This window comes from Mus pahari, chromosome 19, assembly GCF_900095145.1.
Source record: "Mus pahari chromosome 19, PAHARI_EIJ_v1.1, whole genome shotgun sequence".
NCBI classification, from domain to species: domain Eukaryota; kingdom Metazoa; phylum Chordata; class Mammalia; order Rodentia; family Muridae; genus Mus; species Mus pahari.
In genome coordinates, this window is record NC_034608.1 from 83,052,848 (window position 1) to 83,073,663 (window position 20,816).

At 39.7% G+C, this 20,816-nt stretch overlaps 1 protein-coding gene and 1 pseudogene across 1 annotated transcript in view; one reads left to right on the forward strand and one right to left on the reverse strand.

Annotated features, from left to right (window-relative positions):
* Sh2d4a (SH2 domain containing 4A) overlaps positions 1-20,816 on the forward strand; it is a 65,553-nt gene that overhangs the window by 24,292 nt on the left and 20,445 nt on the right. The window lies entirely within an intron of this gene.
* Positions 9,746-10,967, reverse strand: LOC110336845 (annotated as a pseudogene).

Below are 20,816 nucleotides of genomic sequence, written 5' to 3' on the forward strand. Positions count from 1 at the left end.
ATCTGTTGAGACCTGTCTTGTGACCAATTATAAGGTCAATTATAGAGAAGGTACCGTGAGGTGCTGAGAAGAGGGTATATTCTTTNGTTTTAGGATAAAATGTTCTAAAGATATCTGTTAAGTTCATTTGTTTCATAACTTCTGTTAGTTTCATTGTGTCTCAGTTTACTTTCTGTTTCCATGATCTGTCCATTGATGAGAGTGGGGTGTTGAAGTCTTCCAGTATTATTGTGTGAGATGCAATGTGTGCCTTGAGCTTTAGCAAAGCTTCTTTTATGAATGTGGATGCCCTTGCATTTGGAGTATAGACGTTCAGAATTGAGAGTTCATCTTGGTAGATTTTAACCTTTGATGAGTATGAAGTGTACCTCCTGATCTTTTTTTGATAAATTTATGTTGAAAGTCAATTTTATTTGATATTAGAATGGTTACTCCAGCTTTTTTTCTTGGGACCATTTGCTTGGAAAATTGTTTTCTAGCCTTTTACTCTGAGGAAGTGTCTGTCTTTGTTCCTGAGGTGCATTTCCTGTATGCAGCAAAATGTAGGGTCGTGTTTAGATATCCAGTCTGTTATTCTATGTCTTTTTATTGGGGAATTGAGTCCATTGATATTATGAGATATTAAGGAAAAGTGACTGTTTCTTCCTGTTATTTTTGTTGTTAGAGGTAGAATTATGTTTATGCCGTTGTCTTCTTTTTGGTTTTTTAAAAGAAGATTCTTTTCTTGCTATTTCTAGGGTGTAGTTCCCCTCGTGTTGTAGTTTTGCATTTATTACCCTTTGAAGGGCTGGATTTGGGGTAAGATATTGTGTAAATTTGTTTTTGTCATGGAAAACCTTGGTTTCTCCATCTATGGTAATTGAGAGTTTTGCTGGGTATAGTAGCCTGGGCTGGCATTTGTGTTCTCTTAGAGTCTGTATGACATCTTCCCAGGATCTTCTAGCTTTCATAGTCTCTGGTGAGAAGTCTGGTGTAATCCTGTTAGGTCTGCCTTTATGTGTTACTTGACCTTTTTCCCTTAATACTTTTACTATTCTTTCTTTGTTTTGTGCATTTGGTGTTTAGATTATTATGTGACAGGAGGAATTTCTTTTCTGGTCCAAACTATTTGGAGTTCTGTAGGCTTCTTGTATATCCATGGTCATCTCTTTCTTTAGGTTAGGGAAGTTTTCTTCTATACTTTTGTTGAAGATATTTCCTGGCCCTTTAAGTTGGGAATCTTCGCTCTCTTCTATACCTATTATCCTTAGGTGTGGTCTTCTCCTTTTTTCCTGGATTTCCTGGATGTTTTGGCCTAGGAGATTTTTGCATTTTGCATTGTCTTTGACCGTTGTGTTAATGTTTTCTATGGTATCTTCTGCNCCTGAGATTCTCTCTTCTATCTCTTGTATTCTGTTGGTGATGCTTCCATCTATGACTCCTGATATCTTTCCTAGGTTTTCTATCTCCAGAGTTGCCTCCCTTTGTGATTTCTTTATTGTTTCTCCTTCCATTTTTAGATCCTGGATGGTTTTGTTCAATTCCTTCACCTGTTCGGTTGTGTTTTCCTGTCATTCTTTAAGGGATTTTTGTGTTTCCTCTTTAAGGGTTTATAGCTGTTTACCTGTGTTCCCCTGTATGTCTTTAAGGGAGTTATTTACGTCCTTCTTATAGTCCTCTATCAACATCATGAGATGTGATTTTAAATCCAGATCTTGTTTTTCCAGTGTGCTGTTTTGGGAGAACTAGGTCCTGATGATGACATGTAGCCTTGGTTTCTGTTAGTAATGTTATTGTACTTGTGTTTCGCCAACTGGTTATCTCTGGTGTTAGTTGGTCTTTCTGTCTCTGGCTTGAGCTTGTCCCTCCTATGGGCCTGTAGGCCTGTGTCAGCTCTCCTGGGAGACCAGCTCTCTCCAGGCAGGACCCATGCGCAGAGGGTTGTGGAACAGCCCCAGTTCCTGGGTGCAGATGGCAGCTGGAAGGACCCTGCCCCAGCTGCTTCACCACCCCTGTGCCCTGTGTTCTCCTGGCTGGTCCTGCCTTAGACAGTCACCAGAGAGAAAAAATCTCCCATTCATTTCATAACTTCTTCTGAAATACAAATGAGGCAACTACAAGGCTTTCTCTTATAAAATGAAAAACTTGAAGGTCAGAGAGATGGCAAGCTATGCCTCCAAACACAGCCAGAATCGCCTTATTTTGTGCATCTACCTCAGTCCCAACTCTCATCATAACTTTGGCATGTTTAAAATGTTCTTGTTTTAGATATATTAAAAATGTTTGTCACCTTCCCCCAGACCTTTTTCTTGAGATGAGAACTCAGGTGTGACATTGAAGTAGAGTGAGGAGAGTCATCTGATATGTTTCTAAAGTGAAATCAGTTTCCAAAAGAGGTTTTCAAATTGTAGCTGCAATTTATTCTAACCTTGGTCCCAAAAAATTTTCTCTTTTAATTTCTATTGTCTGACCAAGCCTAAAATCTATTATGAAGAAAAAATATTTCCAAATACATTGTATGTGTGTAGTATGTTGATGATCTATGCACATGTGTTATATGTTGTATGTTGATCTATGCACTTGTGTTGGATGTTGTATGTTCATGATCTGTACACATGTGTTTTGTATGTTCATGATCTATGTGTGTGTGTGTGTGTGTGTGTGTGTGTGTGTGTGTGTGTGTGTGTGTGTATTTGCAGATGTATATGTCCTTTATCAAGCACTGAGACCAGAAAAGGATGTCAGGTGTCCTTCTCAATCATTGTCTACGCTATTCTTTGGAAACTTACTCACACAGGCGTTGTCTATGGCCAGGCCTTAGCCTTTTGCTTCTCACTCCTTGTGTGCTTGGTGTGGCTTCTTAGAGATACCTGGTTGTCCTAATTGAAGATGTGATGTTAAGGGCATGTGGTAGTTTGTTCCTAGGACTGTCTGGGAAATATCTCATAAACTTTTGGAACCCTAGGCTTTTCATCTATAAGAGGGGAGAGTAATAGAATATGTGTATTTGAAAGCAGAAGGAGAAAAAGGTCAGCAAGAGGTGACAGAGTGGACAGGAAAGAGTAGCAAAGTGGAGAATAAAAGGTTAAATGGTACATGAAAATGTCACAGCGAATGCCATTTTTATATTTTCATTGAAAGATTTAATTCAAATGCCTTCCCTGTTCATCTCATGTTTCAGGTACAAATTACATCAGGTCATGTATTTAGAAACACTTTGAAAACTGCAGCTCCCAGTGCCTAAGAGGGGTTATTTCCATGGAAACACTGGAAACCTGGCCCTCTCCATGCTTCACTGCCTTGTTCTGTTGAGCTGCTTGCTTGACTCACCCATTCTTTCATGGTTCAGCACATGAAATGGTGGGCATTAGCAGTTCTACTGGGAGTGATAAAACAATATCTTTCTCCTTTTGGAGTTTTAATTCTATGGGGGAGAAGGGGAGCATCCAGAAGCTAGAAGGCAAGGTTTAATCAAGTTTCAGAAGGGGAGTGGTGCATTGGATTGGGTTTCTGTAGGACAATCAGGAAGAGGGGTGGGCATGCTAGAAAGGCAGTTGAGTGAGGAGAGGTCTGGGTAGCAGATTCTGAATGATGAGAAGCACAGAACATGTGTGCAGGGGGATGGGGGACAGGGAAGCCAGGGAGGAGACTAGTGTGAGGGGGATGGGGGACGGGGAAGCCAGGAAGGAGACTAGTTAGGACTTCGTCAGGCTCATACTGATACCAAGAGGGGTTGTTTTTTGTTACTGTAAAAACAAATAGCAATACACTTAGTGGATCCATTAAATAGTACCCATTAAATTAGGCTGACAGCCTGGTGTGATGTGTTTAGGATCTTGCAAGGCTGAAAGCATGCCCCATGGGCTGCTGTTTGTCCATTCTCAAGAACAGTCTATACTTGTTAGGACTGCTGGCCAGATGAGCCATTGGAAAGCCATGTTTTCTCACTGCCAACCAGGGCACACTTAACTGTGGCTATCAGCTGGGGACAATTAGCTCTGAAGGTGGTTTGTAGCCCTTCTCTTTCTATGTGGCCTTCCAGGGTTATGAAGGCTGTTTGCTGTGAAGAAGCTCTTTGGCTTCCCTCCTGCTGTGTCTCTAGCTTCCTCTGATCTTAATGGCTCCTGTGTTCTAAGAGACAGTCCAGGATAATTTCTCTGAGTAGACCCATTGTTTGTAATTAATGTCTATGGAGTTCTTTTTGCCATGTAATCCAGGCTCTGATAATTACAGTGTGGCTACCTTTAGAGGTCTTTCTATCTATCATCCCTTTGTGGACTAGGCTCAATATTACATGCCTGCCATTCATCAATCAAAACATCTGGACCAAGATTTGTTTCAGAATTCAGATGATCTCAAACTTTATACTGGTAATGTTCATGCATGTCCCCATATTGGGTCACATAATTGAATGTGGGAAATGAAAATTTTGGCAACAGTTCAAGGTTTCTGAACTTACAATGAACAATGAAGTCAAATATCTAATGAGTTCAAGGATCTTTTAGTGGTATTCATGTGACTTCAGTGAAGCCTTGGAACACACCACATGACCACTATACTATTATCACTCAGTGAGACTGTAATGAACTATGCTTGGAAAATCTTAGCTCAGATTAGAACATTATATGTTATGAATTTCAGCTTTTAATGTACATACAAAGTTTCCTGTTCTTATAGAAACATAATGGCTTAACTATAGAAAGCAAAGGCTTTCAATAGTTTCCTATAGCCAACCCTCAATATGTATGAAATCAGTATATCTTTAGATTATATTATTAGAATGTTTGACTGTACAAATTGTTTGAGTTTCTAACTATAGTTTTAAATTTTTTAAAAAAAAGTGATTTTGGCATGGGATTAGAACATAATTTTGATTCATTTCTGAAATGGCCCTGAAAGTACCTCTGCCTTCTTGTACTATATTGTTTACTTGTATTTTGTGAAGCAGTAGTCTCAGTATTGATGATCATAAAATAAAATATTCTTTAAACCCAACCCCAAACAATGAAGATGCTCTCTAACCTGAAGAAACAAATATTCAGCCTAGATTGAATTATTTATACACAAAATAAATGAACATATTGGCACTGAATATGCCAATTCTGAAATACATACAATTTTACTTTCATCTTTAATCACTGATAAAATGATATGTATACCAAAGGATTGTTTTAAAATAAATTTCATCATGATTTATTACCTGCAAATGTTTGATTTGCTTTCCCATTTTACATATTTATTAATGTGGGATGGCAGAGCAGTTTTTCAGGTGAACAGTGAGGACAAGGGAAAAAGCTTCAGAGCTCCTGTACTGTACAATGGGCAATGTCCCTTAGGAAACTTAGTGCAAGCACCGTAGAATCAAATACTATAAATATTACAAACAGCTCCATGTTAGTCCAAGCCAGGTTTTCCCTTGCATAGGAGATGTGCATCTTCAGAGCCTTTTAGATCTCAGAGTTTTCCAGAAAGGATTGTTGTTAGGTTGTGGTAGCATAACGAAGAGCGGATCTGCTGAAGCGCAATGCGAAGTGCTGAGCTGTCCCTGATTCTGCGCCAGCAGGGAATTGCTTGCTTTCTATGAGATGAAAGATGTTTAAAGTGTTGTAACTACAGGGCATATCTGCATACCCAACATCTGCACCTGGGACAGATATCATCACTGTTGGACTGTGGCCTGAGGGTTTTTTCTCAAATCATTTCTGGCTATTGAATAAGGGTTTCTGTACAGTTTCGATGGCCAAAGCCATTGAATTCAATACTTCCACATTCAGACAAGTGGTGGAAGTGTACAAGGCCTTCTACAAGGCCAAGGCTAACTCAGTGTTCTTTTTCTGAACAGAGAATGCATTGTTCTTAAGGCAAGAGGCAGACCTGTTTATATCTCCTTTTTACCACACCCCTTTATCCCTAACTCAGAACTTATCTCTTAGTCACTCTAGAGATAGAAGTCCTTCTCACATCTAAAGACACAGCTTTCTATAGTGGGAATTTCTGTAGATCCACCAATGGTATAAATAATGACATAGAGGCTATTAGTCACATTTAAAGTTTAGGGTTTTTGCTTGGGTAGTCTCTAGAGTCCTCAGATCTTAATCTGAGCATTCCAGTCTACAAGCTACCACATGGGCAGCTCTGTACTGCTCTGCGCTGCTTCAGCCAGGCCTATTCCTCCATGTCAGCTTTCTGAGTCCTCCACTTCTGCTCCCTCCCACACAGTCATTCCCTCTGCCTGGAAGCTCCACCCTCCATTTCCTGGTCCAGCAATTGGCTGTCAGCTCTTTTTTTAAAACCAATCTCTCACACAATTCTACATTGCCTCTAGGCATAGAGGGCTGTCTGACCTTCAAGTATCTGGAAGGACAAGTGGGGGGGAGGGGTGCAGGGGGGGGTAAGGCAGGTGATGAGCCACAGAAATTACAATAATAATATCCTGTCAGCACTTAGCTCTTTGCTGGTACGGAATTAACAATTGAAAATACAAAGATATACCTTCTTATGATGTGAAGCTTTTTTAGCCCAACAGCTTTTCTTTTCATGGAATAGTTTCTGGAGTTTTAGCCAGAACATTAAACATCCAAGTCAACAGATTTTATTTTGAATTATTTTATACTGAAGTGGCAAGGGCTACACCTTAAATAGCAAATTAACTCATCCAAAGGCATCCTCTGGAAAACAATGGAAGATCTGATCTCCAGCTCTAGGAACGAGGTATTTCTGCCTCACCTTTCTAACTGCTAGAAGCAAGTGAGAGGTTTTTGCATTGAGCAATTTGAACCCTCCAACAGGTGAGACAATCTTTAGTCTTAGGACATCTTTCTATATAACAATATGACATTCACAAAAGATTTCTTTAAATAGTATATATATATATATATATATATATATATATATATATATATATATNATATATATATATATATATATATATATATATATATATATATATATTATTTAATATATATAATATATAAAATATATTATATTATATATAATATATATGGTTTAAAATTTTTAAATATATATAGCTTAAATTTTTCATGGTATCAAGAAAAGTCTCCAACTGACTGCCTAATAAAGTTTTAGACATCTGTAGGACATGTTGCTAGGACAATAGAAGTGGTATATATTCTAAAAACAGACATTTCAGTGCTTATAGACAACTCTAAGGCTTGGGGAAATAGCTTCTACAGACTCCACTTCCCTCCATATCAAACAGAGTAAATGGAGTGACACCATTTCCTTACAAAGGGTGCTGAGAACTTCGGTGACTGTGCAGTTGCCCCTTGAAAGCTGATGGGAAAGTAGGAATTCTTCACTCAAGTCTGTTGTATGTGAGACCCTCTCAGGAGCACACCTTGGTCCTTGTCGCTTCTCTAGATATAAGTTGGAGGCAAGGGGGGGTCTCCCAGGTTTGTTCATGGTGACCAGTGGGTCTTGGCTCAGCCCATTGTGGTTGGGGCCATGCTAGGCTAGTGGTCCTGGGTTCTATAAGAAAGCAGGTGAGCAAGCCAGGGGAAGCAATTTGAAAGTGTGAGCCCAATAAACCCTTTTGTCTCCAACTTGCTTTTGGTCATGGTGTTTCATTACAGCAATAGAAACCCTAAGACCAAAGTTTTACATTTCTACACCTTTGGGACTTCTGAGAAACATGGAAAATGTAGTGAGCAAACAAGTATGCACTGACACTGTGTGAACGTCAGGGTTAGACGTTTGCACCCACCCTACAGTAGACGTCTGAGTCTAAGTTCCTGCAAACATTGTGTTGACCAGCTTCCCATTGCAGTTGGCCTTCTCAGAAGTCAAACCGTGAGTGTCTGGGAGGCCAAGGAGTTGCGGATACAATTACCAGTGAAGAGCTCAGTGTACACAGCACAAGTAAATCCATTTCTGAAGTGCAAGCTAGAGTTTGGAGAACAGAGCTGACAATGAATGGTCCCATCCCCAGACAAGTAAAGGTTTCTTTTGACATATGTATGATCCTTCTAGGACACATGAAGGATGCATTTCCTTATTGTTTTTGTGAAAGAGAAAATACTGGTGTGTCAGGTAAAGACAGAGAAACAACAAGAGTATTTATCTTTCTAAAGAAAGGGCCAAGAGCACAGTCATAATTGGGGCCTTATACAGTTACCCAAGTACTTTCTGTGTAGCTAATAGAATTCAGGGCAATTTGTAGAATAAGATTTTTATACAAGACACATTTGCTAGCACTTTATAAGTTATATAAGCTATTCTTTTTAAAGAGACAAAAAATAAACAAAAGCATCTAGAATAACATATTAATGTAAAATAAATTAGAAAACAGGAAACTACAGCCCCACGACTTTACCCAGCTTTGCTTTGCACCGTCTCTAGTGACAGTTTATGCTGGAGGTGGCAGTCACACCGATTCTCCCTGAGTCCAGGGCGGGAGGAATTTTGAGTCAACAGACAAAAGGTCAAGTTGAGGACTTGGAGTCAGTCCTTTAATTATCTGGGTTGGGTTTCCTGATGTCTAAGATGTGGGTTACATTATCTGCGTGTCACTGGGTGTAAAGGGAAGTGGCTGACAATGTATCATGGATGACACGAATAGCCACATTTTATGGTTATTGGTAGTTTCCTATACTCTATTGCATCACAACTTCTTATATCAGTTATGTTTTATTATTTTTAATAAACATCATTTATTAAAGTAGCTTAGTTGTATAAGTAAATTATATAAGTAAATGCTATATATTCATTCAAATTAATATCAACACAAACTTATGGTAGCAAATCCTGTGAATTTTAGCTAAAATAAAAAAAAAAAAGACAAGAATTTATCTTTTGATATTGCTACATATATTTAATCCAATATCTTTAAAAGCCTAAGGAAATTTGAGATAAAAAATTGGATATGTTGCAAAATATACATGAAGATAATTGTTTCCTTTGGAGAACAAATAAACAATGACTCACGAAAATATGAGTGATAATGTACTGTAAATTTCAAAATGTAAATTTCAACTTAAACAAATGACAAATATATGAAGAGATACATACAACTAACCTGATTTATACATTATGTATTGTAAATATCTATGAAAATATCTTAATGCTCTATTAATATGTACAAACTTTACAACTTATATGTGAATTAAAATAAACAAAATGAATATTTAGGTACAAATATAAAATTTCAAAGGTTTACAACTGCTCTAAAGCTACTACTCATGAAAACAGCTTAGATTATTTACAAGCAAAATGGTGAGAAGTTAACATTAAATATGTTTAATATTCAACCAATCAATGTAATCACAGTAATGTGGTACTGAAGAATATGTTACAGACAAATCAGATAAGGTCATAAAATAGGATTTATCTATATCTAAGTCTTTGTGTTTCTACTTATTCTGAACATCAGAGGTAAGATTTCCTGTTTGCAACAGCAAAGACTAAGAGACATTCCTAAAATTAACTGATACCAGCTGTATATGCAGTGTTTCACTTTCTAAGACTGGTTTATAGTTTGTTCAAATAAAATGTAAATAGCTTTTATGTGCTGTTCAGTTGGGCCTCTTCCAAAGCCTAGGAATCTGACGTAGGCAGTTCTATGGCAAACGCTCTTCTCCCCAAACTACACTCCTGTGTACTTAGTAAGCGAAGGACGTAGGAGAGAAAAGCAAGAGAGTACAACAGTACAAAGAGGACAAAACAGTTCCCTATCTGTTGGGAATGTCCTGGGTTTTGCTTGGATGGTTCTAGACAATGATTTAGAATATAAAAGTGGCGAAAATGGAGTCTAAACCTGAGGGTTCCCCTGAGGAAGATTTTCATCATCTTCATCTGTACTACTAGGATCTGAGGAGGGGCTAGAGTGAAGTGTTCTTCACTGTCATCTGTGACATCTTGTCTGGATGCCTGGGAGCTACCACGATGACCCTGATTAGTCTCTGAAGAATCTGTCCCAGGATCTAGTAGCTCCTCTACCTCTCCAGGCTTTACTTGAAGCCCTTTCTCTGAGGTGGACTGCAGATCATCTGTTTGTCCAAACTTGGGACTTCTGCTTCCAGACATACTCATATTCTTTCACTTACCACAGGTGGCCTTTGCCTCTTTTATGCAGCATCTTCCTCAGGAGACAATCTCTTGAGCCAGAGGTCCAGCTTCATCCTGTGTTGTTTCTGTAGCTCCTCGACCTGATTGCTATAACGCTCTTTCTGGTCCTCTGGGACGCAATGCCAATGCCTGCTAATCTCAACCCAGAGCTCCCTAAAGGACAGATGCCTCAGTTCCAGACTTGACCATGAATCTTTCTGAATTTTGTGATATGCATTCATAAGGCATTTCCTGCATTCTCCCTGAAATTTCATATCTGAGGAAACTGTTTTTGGGAAATCCCGTTTTTAGAAGAGACTTTACATTTTTTCCTATCTCCTTGTGACTTCGTAGAGACTTTGGTTGGGTGACTCTGGGGCACCACAGATTTCTTAGGATGCCCTGAAACAGGATGGTTTTTCTTGAATTGACTCATCTTTTCGTGAAAGTCTTGTTTCTCCTTCTTGAAGTCCATGATGTATCTCTGCTTTATCTATGCGGGCAGCGGATGGTATTTCTCAGCCAGGACTTTGGTTAGCTGCGCATTGCTGTACTTGGGGTACATCTGATGGTATTTGGCTCTCTGCTCCTTGTAAAAGCGTGGATAGGCAGTCAAGGGTCTTTTGGGTCGGTCAGGATGCTGCCTGACTGTATTAGTTTTGTGAGGTTTTTTTCATAAGCTCTTTGGCTTCTAGCACTAATTCTGTGCGTGTGCGGAACTTCCTTACATTACAAGAAATCTCCATTCCATTTCTATTTACACATTTCTCCTGAAAACAGTGCAAAAGCTACTTTGCTCCAGTCTAGATGACCTGGCTCTTTTTTAATTCTCTTGAGTCATCTGATGGGATATTATGCTTCATGAATTCCAGTAACTTCAGAATGTCTATTTCAGACCATAGGCCTTGGTTATCAAGTGATGTCATTAGTAGCTTAATTTCTGTGCCCACTAAGATCTCAGTTGTGCAAACAGGTCCACAGCAGCTTGAACTGCTTACACACACACACACACACACACACACACACACACACACACACACACCTTTTAGAAGATAGCTTCTGAAATCCACAGTCTGTGAATCCGTTTTTCTTTTGAAATAAAAGTAGTTTTCTTATATGTGATACTGGTATATCCTCTTTTGCTTGCTTTTGAAATCTTACTAGAAGTTGCCTCCAGAGCCTCTGGTTTCGTCAATGCTTGCAGGAAAGTCTGCCCTTTGCTTCTGGACTCTCTAGATGACAGTTGTGACTCAAAAAAGGTAACCACAGTGTAGTCACTTTCAGGTGCCTCTGAACTGAGTTCAGAAGTCTTTATAAAGGAGAACTGGAAGCCCGCCCTTAGCCTCAGGCAGACTCTTCAGACAAGGGCAAAAAGCAGCCACATTCTTCACCAAAATACAGCAAAAACAGCCTTTCCCCCACTTTCTGAAATTCCTCTCCTCCGAAACCTCTTGGGTCAGGTCAGCACAGTTCAAATTCCTCCCATCAACGAAGTCTTCCATATTCAGTCTGTAGTCCAACTCCCAGCAATGGTCAGCAGCAGGCGTTAAGGGAAGTCCAAGGATGTAGCATTTTCTCTGTCCCACAAGGCAAGCAGTTGAAGAAGAGAGAGAGTGTTCTGGGAGGTTCAGAGTTTCAGTCCAGTCTCACCAAAGCAGGAACATGGCCGCATCCTGCCAGGAACGGTGTAGGAGGAGCTGAGAGTTCTACATCTTCATCTGAAGGCTGCTAGCAGAACACTCTCAGTTATGTTTTAAAGACTGCTTTTCCTCTCAGCCACAGCTCATTACTTTATACTCAAACTCAATATATATCATACTTGATATAAATACTTGACAAATATATTATACTGGATAAAAATACTTGATATATATTAAACTTAATATATTTTATACATATGTATTATTTTATACTTATAGCTTTAACGATCTGGCCTACTTTTAAAATGATTTCATAGATATAAATGCCAGAGCAGCCTTAAGACCTTCATATCTGAAGTGCTTTGCCTTGACAGTTGGTTCTAGTGTATTGCTTTTTCGTCATTTCCACCTTGCTGTGTAGGTCTGTAGGAAAGAAGGCATAAGAGCAGTGACTGAGGTTCTCCAACATAACCATCCAATGCTCTAATGTGCAGAGTAAACTAAACGTGATCTTCTATTTAAAGGTGTATCCTAAAATCAAATGCTAGAGGAGTGGTTCTTAACCTGTGGGTCATGACCTCTTTGGGTGTTCAAATGACCTTTGCATAGGGGTTGCCTAAGACCATTAAGAAACACAGATATTTTCATTAAAATTCATAACAACTGCAAAATTACGAGGTAGCAACAAAAATAATGCTATGCTTGGGAATCACCACAACAATATAACTGTGTTATAGCCTTTTCATTTGGAGCATCCCATAGTCAAAGATTTTGCTGGAAAAAAATTATTAGGCAAATTGGCAAAATAGTCCTCTGCTTCCGTTGTTTGCAGAACGCTTTGGTCAGATCTCTTTTTAAAGAACACATAGCTATTTTTCAGCAATAAAATTCATCATCCTGCCTTTCACCTTGTTAGTTAGAAGAAATCTTTGTCTCCTGACATTTCATAAACAAAAGGCTACATCCCAGGATGCTAAAAAGCTAAATATCCAAAGCATCTTTGGAAATTTTCTTCTATTAAACTGTCAGGGCAGCAGGTGGTCTGACCTCCTCAATGACCTGGGCAGTGCAGAGAGGGACTGCTCACTTTTCCAGCACTTAAAGTCACTCTCTCTTGATTAATAACAAAATTAGATTGCATATCTTTTAATGATTGATCAAGCATTTGTGAATTTTTATGTATTCGTTTATTCCTCCAATATTTATGAGGCCCTATTAAGTGTGGATCACTGTTTTATTTTCCTGTAGAAGACTCAGGTGATGCTGGACCAAGCTGCATGTTATTTTCCTCATAGAGATTATTATTCTAAATATCCTTCTATATCATAGAGTATCAGATTTAAGACGCATAGTTGAATCAGATGGTTAAAAGCTCAGTTGTTTGCTTTAAAAACAAATTCTCGGTTTTGTATTAACTCATTATTTTTATCTTTGTCTCCAAAATTGAATGAAAAAGGTATTTTGTTTATTAGAGTCTTCTGATTTAGTTGAAATACAGGGTCCCTGGCTTTTGTCTGACTGTATAACTCTATTTTTAAATAAAGTGAATATTGAATGAATGGTTTTGCGAATCAATTTCACAAGTGAATATAATTAAAATAATCCTTCTCACATGACACCTATTCTCTTGGGGGATTGCCGTTTTCAGCGTTATAATAACTACAGCATCAGCAGCATCAATCTATAACCCCGATGCTTATGTAGATAAAATCACCATACTCCCAGGTCTAATAGCATTTAAAATACACTACCATTTGTCCAATTGGATGAGCTACACTCCCAGATCTAATTGAGACCTTCATCCTGAATGGGTCGGCAGGATGCTCCGCAGCAGCTTCTGTTCTTGTTAGCTTTCTATTTCCCTTGTTATATGGGGGAAGATTTGTGTAGATACAAGTGGAGTCTTTTTTTTTTTTTTTTTTTTTTAACAGAGCCAAAACAAAGCAGATGTGACAGTTTTAACTCTGGCCATAAATTTTTCCATAGCTGCCAATGTTTCTTGAGAGTTACAGGTAGACGAGAGCTGTGGAGGATGATGAATGTAGGAGAAGACCCTCTCATTCCCTCTGGGGAATGAACAGAACACGTTTTAGGTTCAGAGTGGACAGGGGACTGAGTCTCTACTCTCATATCTATTTACAGGCTACCTTACCTTTTTGATAGTACACTTGATACAAAGATCAAATTGATGTATGGGAGTGGAAAGTGCGTTAAATGCCACAGTCACACTGGTGGAGGGCATGTTCTCTATGTTTCTTTTGTATAGGCATAAATGAAGAACATATTGGTCACCTTCAGAGAAGTTCAGTAAAATCTCCAAGAAGCTCATTCTTTTGAGTGCTTAAGTGGCAGGCATACTTCTGAGATTGTCTTTCCTCTAGTTTAGACATCATGTTTGAGCCTGCAAAGTTGCCTGGTGTTTAATAATAAAATTTCTTGGATATGTGGTTTTCAGTCTACCACATTACATATGGTGCATAACCAGGACTGGTCAAATATAGGTCATTATATCTGAATGAACCTGCTCCATGCATGTCTTAAGTCCTTCATCTTACTTTAACCCATTGAGATAATATCAAGACTTGAATCACCTTGAGGAACAGAGTTTTTATACAGATTGTCATTGGTATGTAGGAAGAGTTTTAGAATTTACAGCATGGTTTCAATATATAATCTCTACTTGAAATCCAATGTGTGCTCCTTGATTTTGAAAATTGAATGAACCTAGAACTTCAAAGACAAAAAAAAAACACGATGGCATTCTGAGTGCATGGCTGGAGGGGTATTCATGACCACAGGGGTCTCTTTAGACCCCGTCATACTTGTTTCAGTTGACACTGTCTGGCACATTGTGTGTGCTTAGCCCTTGGCTATTTCAAGAATATTAACAACCCTGTCCTATCTGATAAATTCAAAACCAGTGAGCAGGTTAAAAACATTAATGTAGGAAGAGGAAGGAGAAAGAGTATAAGGTAAGTTTCAAAAGTGAGTGCTGAGAGAGTAGCTCTGTACTGTGTGCGAGGGGATGGTTTTGGGGGACCCTAGGTGACCCATGCAAGAAGCTTAATAGGGTACACTCGCACAGGTAATATCAATGATCAAGAGATGACATGAGGGGCTGATGGCATTTGATAAAACACACAACTCTTCCACATGAATGGGTCACTATTACGTGCCTGGTAGCGTAATGCTAATTCAGCAAACAAGAGTTTCAGAGTTCAACAGCTGGCAGTAGTGGTGGTGTCTCTGACAAAATGGGGACCCAAAAGTCTCCTGCTTCAAGAATGTATCCATCACCTTAAGGACCATGGGAACATCATCTGTAACCCTCGAAGAAGGATCAAGTTGAGATCTGCCCCCTAGTTTTCATTGCACAGCAAAGTGATTCTGTTTGCAAGGGCATGCTCCATGGATCTCAGATCAATGAGGGAAGGGAACTCGAACCTGTCCTGAAACCCACATCTCTCCAGGACTGAAAAGAATTCAAAGGTTTTTCCAAGTCATCTGGGACAGTTGGAGAAACAGTTGTTTGTGATTAGGGAACTGATCTCTGAACTCTACTTTTGATGCTGAACTGCTATGTATTCTTTAATAATATGAAAATGAGAAAGAACGTGCCATGTGGTTATGGTATGTGTTTGGGCAACCAGCTGTGGTTCTGCATCCTCTGCTTCCTCCATCTCTGGATGTCCAAACACAGTGCTCCATACTGGGTCTGAAGGGTGAGGCAGTGTCTGGGCAAGACTGGGGTTCTGCAGGGTCCCAGTCTGGCTGGGAGTGAGTGCTGGAGGTGGGTGGGGCAGGAAAGAGAAGATCTTATCTGAGAATTTCAGTGTTATAGCTCTTTTAGATGTAGGCCTTCTCCTAAGGTCTTCAATGACACAGCTCTCTTAGATAATCTTAGCTTGTGCACATACCTTCATCCGGGGTGTACCAAGGTATATGTGGACCTTGGAGAGTGGGTAGGAGTTTTCAGGGTAAATGAAAATCACTGGCTAGAGTTTAAAGTTCTGTGAATGCCTCATTTGTATGGAGACATTCCAGGAATCCCAGGACCTTCCTGCATTGGATCTTGGGTGTCTGGGGGTTGGGGGAATTTGTAGTTCTGCCAAACATTACTCAACCTTCTCCAGGTAGAGAGTGTGGAGAGTCAGGATCCCCAAACAAGGTCAGAGAAAGGGAAGCCCTGCTTGTAAAGGGAGTCCTCCACTCTGCATCAAGCTCAGGGGAACTACCTGGTCACAGTAGACTGTAAATTTATATAGCGAGGTTTCCCTACAAGTGGGGTTTGAAAAGTCTGTAGGATTCACTAGTTTTCTAAGGCATAATCATAAGCTGTCTTTTGGCCTGTGTCTGGTTTTCCTATGGCTGCAGTGTCAGCAGTGCAGAAAGCGTAGACATTAACATAAGCCAATGTGAATTCCCACACAGCTCTGAGACTCAGTTTCTTTATCTGAAAATGAGTTCTAATACCAAATTACTAGTACAACATCTGACATTATGACATTCAAGTGGCTAGCAATCACTGCTAAAGTTAGTGTAAATTGAACCATGTACCACAGGTTCAGTAGAAAGCTTGAAATATGATGTCCATATATAATGGTCCTTTTTACCAACTAAGGCAGTGAAAACTTTGTAAAAACTAGACCAAAGATGTAACACACAATCAAGGTGACCTTTCCCTTTCAGCATTCTGGGATGGTTGTATAACTTTGGTAGTGCTGACCTCCACAGGGTCACTCCTTAAATTAAGGAGTCCTGTTGATGTCCAAAAGATATCCAAGTTCCCCTGGGGGATTATGAGAACAAGACACACCAAACCATCAGCTCCTGCATTTTGGTCATCCAATCATTGCTATGTCCTACCGAATGGAAACACAGGGCTTTCGTGTGCTGGTTTGCTGTCAGGCAGCTTGGCTCAAGAGCTTGGTTGCCAGTGAGAAGGGAGACTTGATGACCTCAGGTCTGTGGGAAACATTGATAGATCAACTTCTGAAATCACTTTACAGTTCTAAATGATATAGAAATGTATTTAATTAAATTAAATTTAATAACAATACAGTTTCTCAAGATACATTCAACAAAAGCTGGTAGATTCTATCAACCTATAGATTCCTCCAGGTAAAAAAAGTATTTCTGTTCTATCTTCAGGGGGATAGATGAATGGCCATTTCCACTAATGTTTCACAAATTACTTAATTAGGTTCATGCAGGTATGACATTAGGCAACAGAATGTGAAACCTGACTTGAAAGCTGCAAACACAGCTATTCATCTTTCCCCATTTATCTTGAGTTGGGAACATCTTGGATGTGATGCAGTGAGCAGATGCCGAGATGTATCTGTGAACTTTTCACGGAAGAGCCAAGACAGAGGCGACATCCCCAGCGGCTGTGACTATCTAGGGAAGACTGATTTCAGACTGTGACAAATTGTATATAAAGCTTGGCACCAACCGTGAATCCTGCTCAAGCGTGTCTTGTGTGCTTGATGTCTCTGTCAGCCTCACTGCAGAGAACGAGCAGCAGCTCCTGCTGCCAGTGTCCATTGAGCCCAGTGCTTCTTTGGGCCTGGGATTGCTTTTTCATCCACCCAGACATGACCTTGTGTCCACAGAAGCAGCCCAATGTCTGCCACTCTATTAGATTGTTATCAGATCATAGGCTATTCACAATAAGTTGGCAATAGATTGTGGTAAGATTCGACCCACAATAAGTCTAAAAAAATCACGGTAAAACATCAGCCCAAGATGAGGTATTTTAACGGCTCCAGGCCCAAGAGTGGCCCATATAGTTCTGAATTACATGATTTCTTGATGATAAATCATGCAGAATTCAGGGCTTGAAGGATGGTTCAACAATTAAAAGTGCTTGCTTGCTGTGAATCATGAGAACTACAGTCTAGTTCAGGGAAGATCCTTTCTCAAAGGAATACATAGAGAGTGATAGAAGATTATGCCAGATGTCCTCTTCTTGCCTCTGTGTGTGTATACAGACACATGTACCTGAACACTCACATGTACATACACTCTCATGAACACACACACATATACACACACACATGAATGAATTATGAATGAATGAATAAGTGAATGAATGTATAAATGAATGAATTAATAAATTTAAAATAAACAACATTGTATTTTTGGAACATTAGTCCTCATGTGTATGTTGACAATGGAAGGCAGTCTTCACCCTACATCTATTGATTCAACCAACCAACCATATATCACAAATACTCGAAAACACTGCATTTGTACTGGCAATGTACAATAAATATTTAGAAAGTAATTATCTTGCATTATGATTTAATGTAAAGAAGAGGAAGTATATAGGTTAACTGCAAAAACTGTGCTTTCTTATATGAGAGACTTTAAATATCTGCAGATTTTTAATATTATCAGGTGGGTTCAAGAGATTGAGGAATGACTACATGCAGGAAATTGTAGGAAATTTTCCAGTACTACTGTTTCCAATTAAACCATATTAGCTTAAATGACGAAAGTCGAGAAAGTGTGGTCATATATTCGTTCAAGAAATATTTGCTGAATGCCTGCTATGTACTGAGAATAGGTATGAAAATTTAAGACATATTTTATGATAAAATTGATAAAAAGTCTTCCCTTAGAAAGCTTATGTTTTGGATGTGGAGGAGAAAAGATAAAGTTACCTATGAAGTCTGAAGAGGGGATGCTGTAGCAGAGACTGGAGAGGCAATGCGGGTGGACGGATGAGGGGGAAATGTGGTCCAGGCAGAGCGAACTCCACGCACAAAGACACTGAGTTGAAGGCATCTTTGATGTGACCAGAGCAGGATGGCAGGAAATTGGCAAGAATGACTAAGAAGGTTACCCCCAGATCCCAGAGAGCAAAGGTGATGAGACAGGCTCTCCTTAGCTTAGAAAGAAGTCTTTACTTTTCTAGCTTTTTTAGATAAACAGGAAGGTCAGGGCCTGATCTCATCTGCTATTTGCTCCTGAGGCTTACTCACGTTATCTCCTTCCCCACTGTGCCCATATAATTACACTGTAGAGAAGAAAGGATTGGGTTTACTAAATATAGCGCTCTCCAACATCTGATTATCACCTGTCAACCAGGTACTCTCTGTGTTATTTTCTTAATGTTTTGTCCTTCAGTGGATTATGGTTTTAAACTTCTTAGTAAACAACAACAACCTGGGCAGAGGGTGCTAGGGGGTGGGCTGAAGTGATGGCTCACTCATGAAGAGAATGCTATGCTCTTGAAGGGAACCTGAGCTTTATCCCCACCAACCGCCAACATCATGCATCCCACAGATTCACCAGACTCCAGGGAGTTCAACACCCTCTTCTGTCTGACAAGGGCACCTGCACACATACATACACATAAAGAAAAGTAAAAGACATGGTCTTCTTATAAAAGTAAATAAATACACATAAATGATACATACATAAATAATAAATACATACACATAAAGAAAAGTAAAAGACAGAGTGGGTGGAGTCCTGATGTGATGTTTTAACTATGTTTTGAGGTTATTAAAAAAGAAAACAGGGCCTTGGGAGATAGCTCTGTTGGTAAACTGCTTGCTATGCAAGCAGGAGGACCTGACTTCTGATTCCCAGGTAAAAATGGGGTGCAGTGGTGTGTGCCTATAATCTTAGAACTAGACAGGCAGAGGCAGGCTTACTGGCCAGTAGGATCTAGCCGATCAAAGATCTCCAGGCTCAGTGAAAGAACTTGTCTCTAAAAGTAGGTGGGAAAATGATTAAGGAAAACTCTTGATGTTGAAAACTAGCCTCTACATGTCCTCTCACTCCAGCACAGACGAATGCCCACATCTGAGGAAACACAAAGAGAGACAGGGACAAGGAAAAAGAGAGTGTGTTGCATAGCTGGTTCCTCGGCTAAGACATTCCGTTCAGGAAAAGGGAGGCTCCCAAGATGGAGAAGTTGTAAGTGACCCCACCCAGCCCAAAGTTAGATAAGCAGTAAATAACAGGTTTGGGGCTTTTCAGTGGCTCTACCTGCAAGTTGGGTTAATAACTCCAAGGTCAGAACTTGTGAATGGTTATTGTGCTGGGGTGGGCGTGTTGATGTGCCTGCCTTTCAGTTGTCAAGTGCTCCTGTAAGCCCCCCGCCCCGTGACCTCCATCTTTCCTCAGTCTAGACTGGAGGAGAATGTTTCCTTCATAACTAATTTGTTCACATCTGATCAGGAAAGGGTGTGCCAAATGAGCAGAGTTTCTTTCTTAAGTGTGTTTTGTTTGTTACTTGGGTTTGGTTCGTTCGTTTTTTTGTTTTTGCCTTGTCTTGTCTTGTCTTGTCTTGTCTTGTCTTGTCTTGTCTTGTCTTGTCTTGTCTTTTCTTTTCTTTTCTTTTCTTTTCTTTTCTTTTCTTTTCTTTTCTTTTCTTTTCTTTTCCCTTTTGTTCAAGTTTAAAACTCAAGAGCAGTACATTTATGTTCTGCAGGCTCATAAACAACTTCCATAAAGGGTAGCAAATTTTAGTAGTCATTTCAACCACAAAAGCTTTCTTTGGATTTAAAAAAAAATAAATAAATAAAAAAAAACATTGTGTGGCAAATGCTAGGTGCTTGACTCTAGGCAGGAGCCTATGTGTTTTTGAAAGAAGGAAAAAATATAAGATGTGTGCAAATTGAGTTTAGCACAGTTATGGGGGTATCTCTACAGATATCCAAATTAAGGTTCCCATCAAGACTTATCTTTTATTGTGGTAAAATACTTTTGTGGCAAGGAAGTCTTTGTGTACATTTGTGTGTAGGTGGGGGTGTATGATATATGTACCTGGGAAAGGATGCGCTTGCTGGTATGTGAGCAAACAGAGGCCAGAGGTTGGCATTGATGTCTTCTTCTGGGGCTTTGTAAACTTTTTGAGACTTGGTCTCCCACTTAACCTGGAATTTATTGTTTTCAGTTAGACAGGTTTGCAGAAGTCCCTCGGATTGACCTGTTCCCGCCCTGCCAGCTCTGGGGTCACAGGCACATGCCACCAGGCCTAGCAACTATGTAGACACTAGGGATCCAAACTCAGGTCCACTCACTAGCATGGAAAGTCATCATTGTCATGTTTTTGGTCTCAGTGGTTAACTTCTCCTCTTCCTCCTCCTCCTCCTCCTCCTCCTCCTCCTCCTCCTC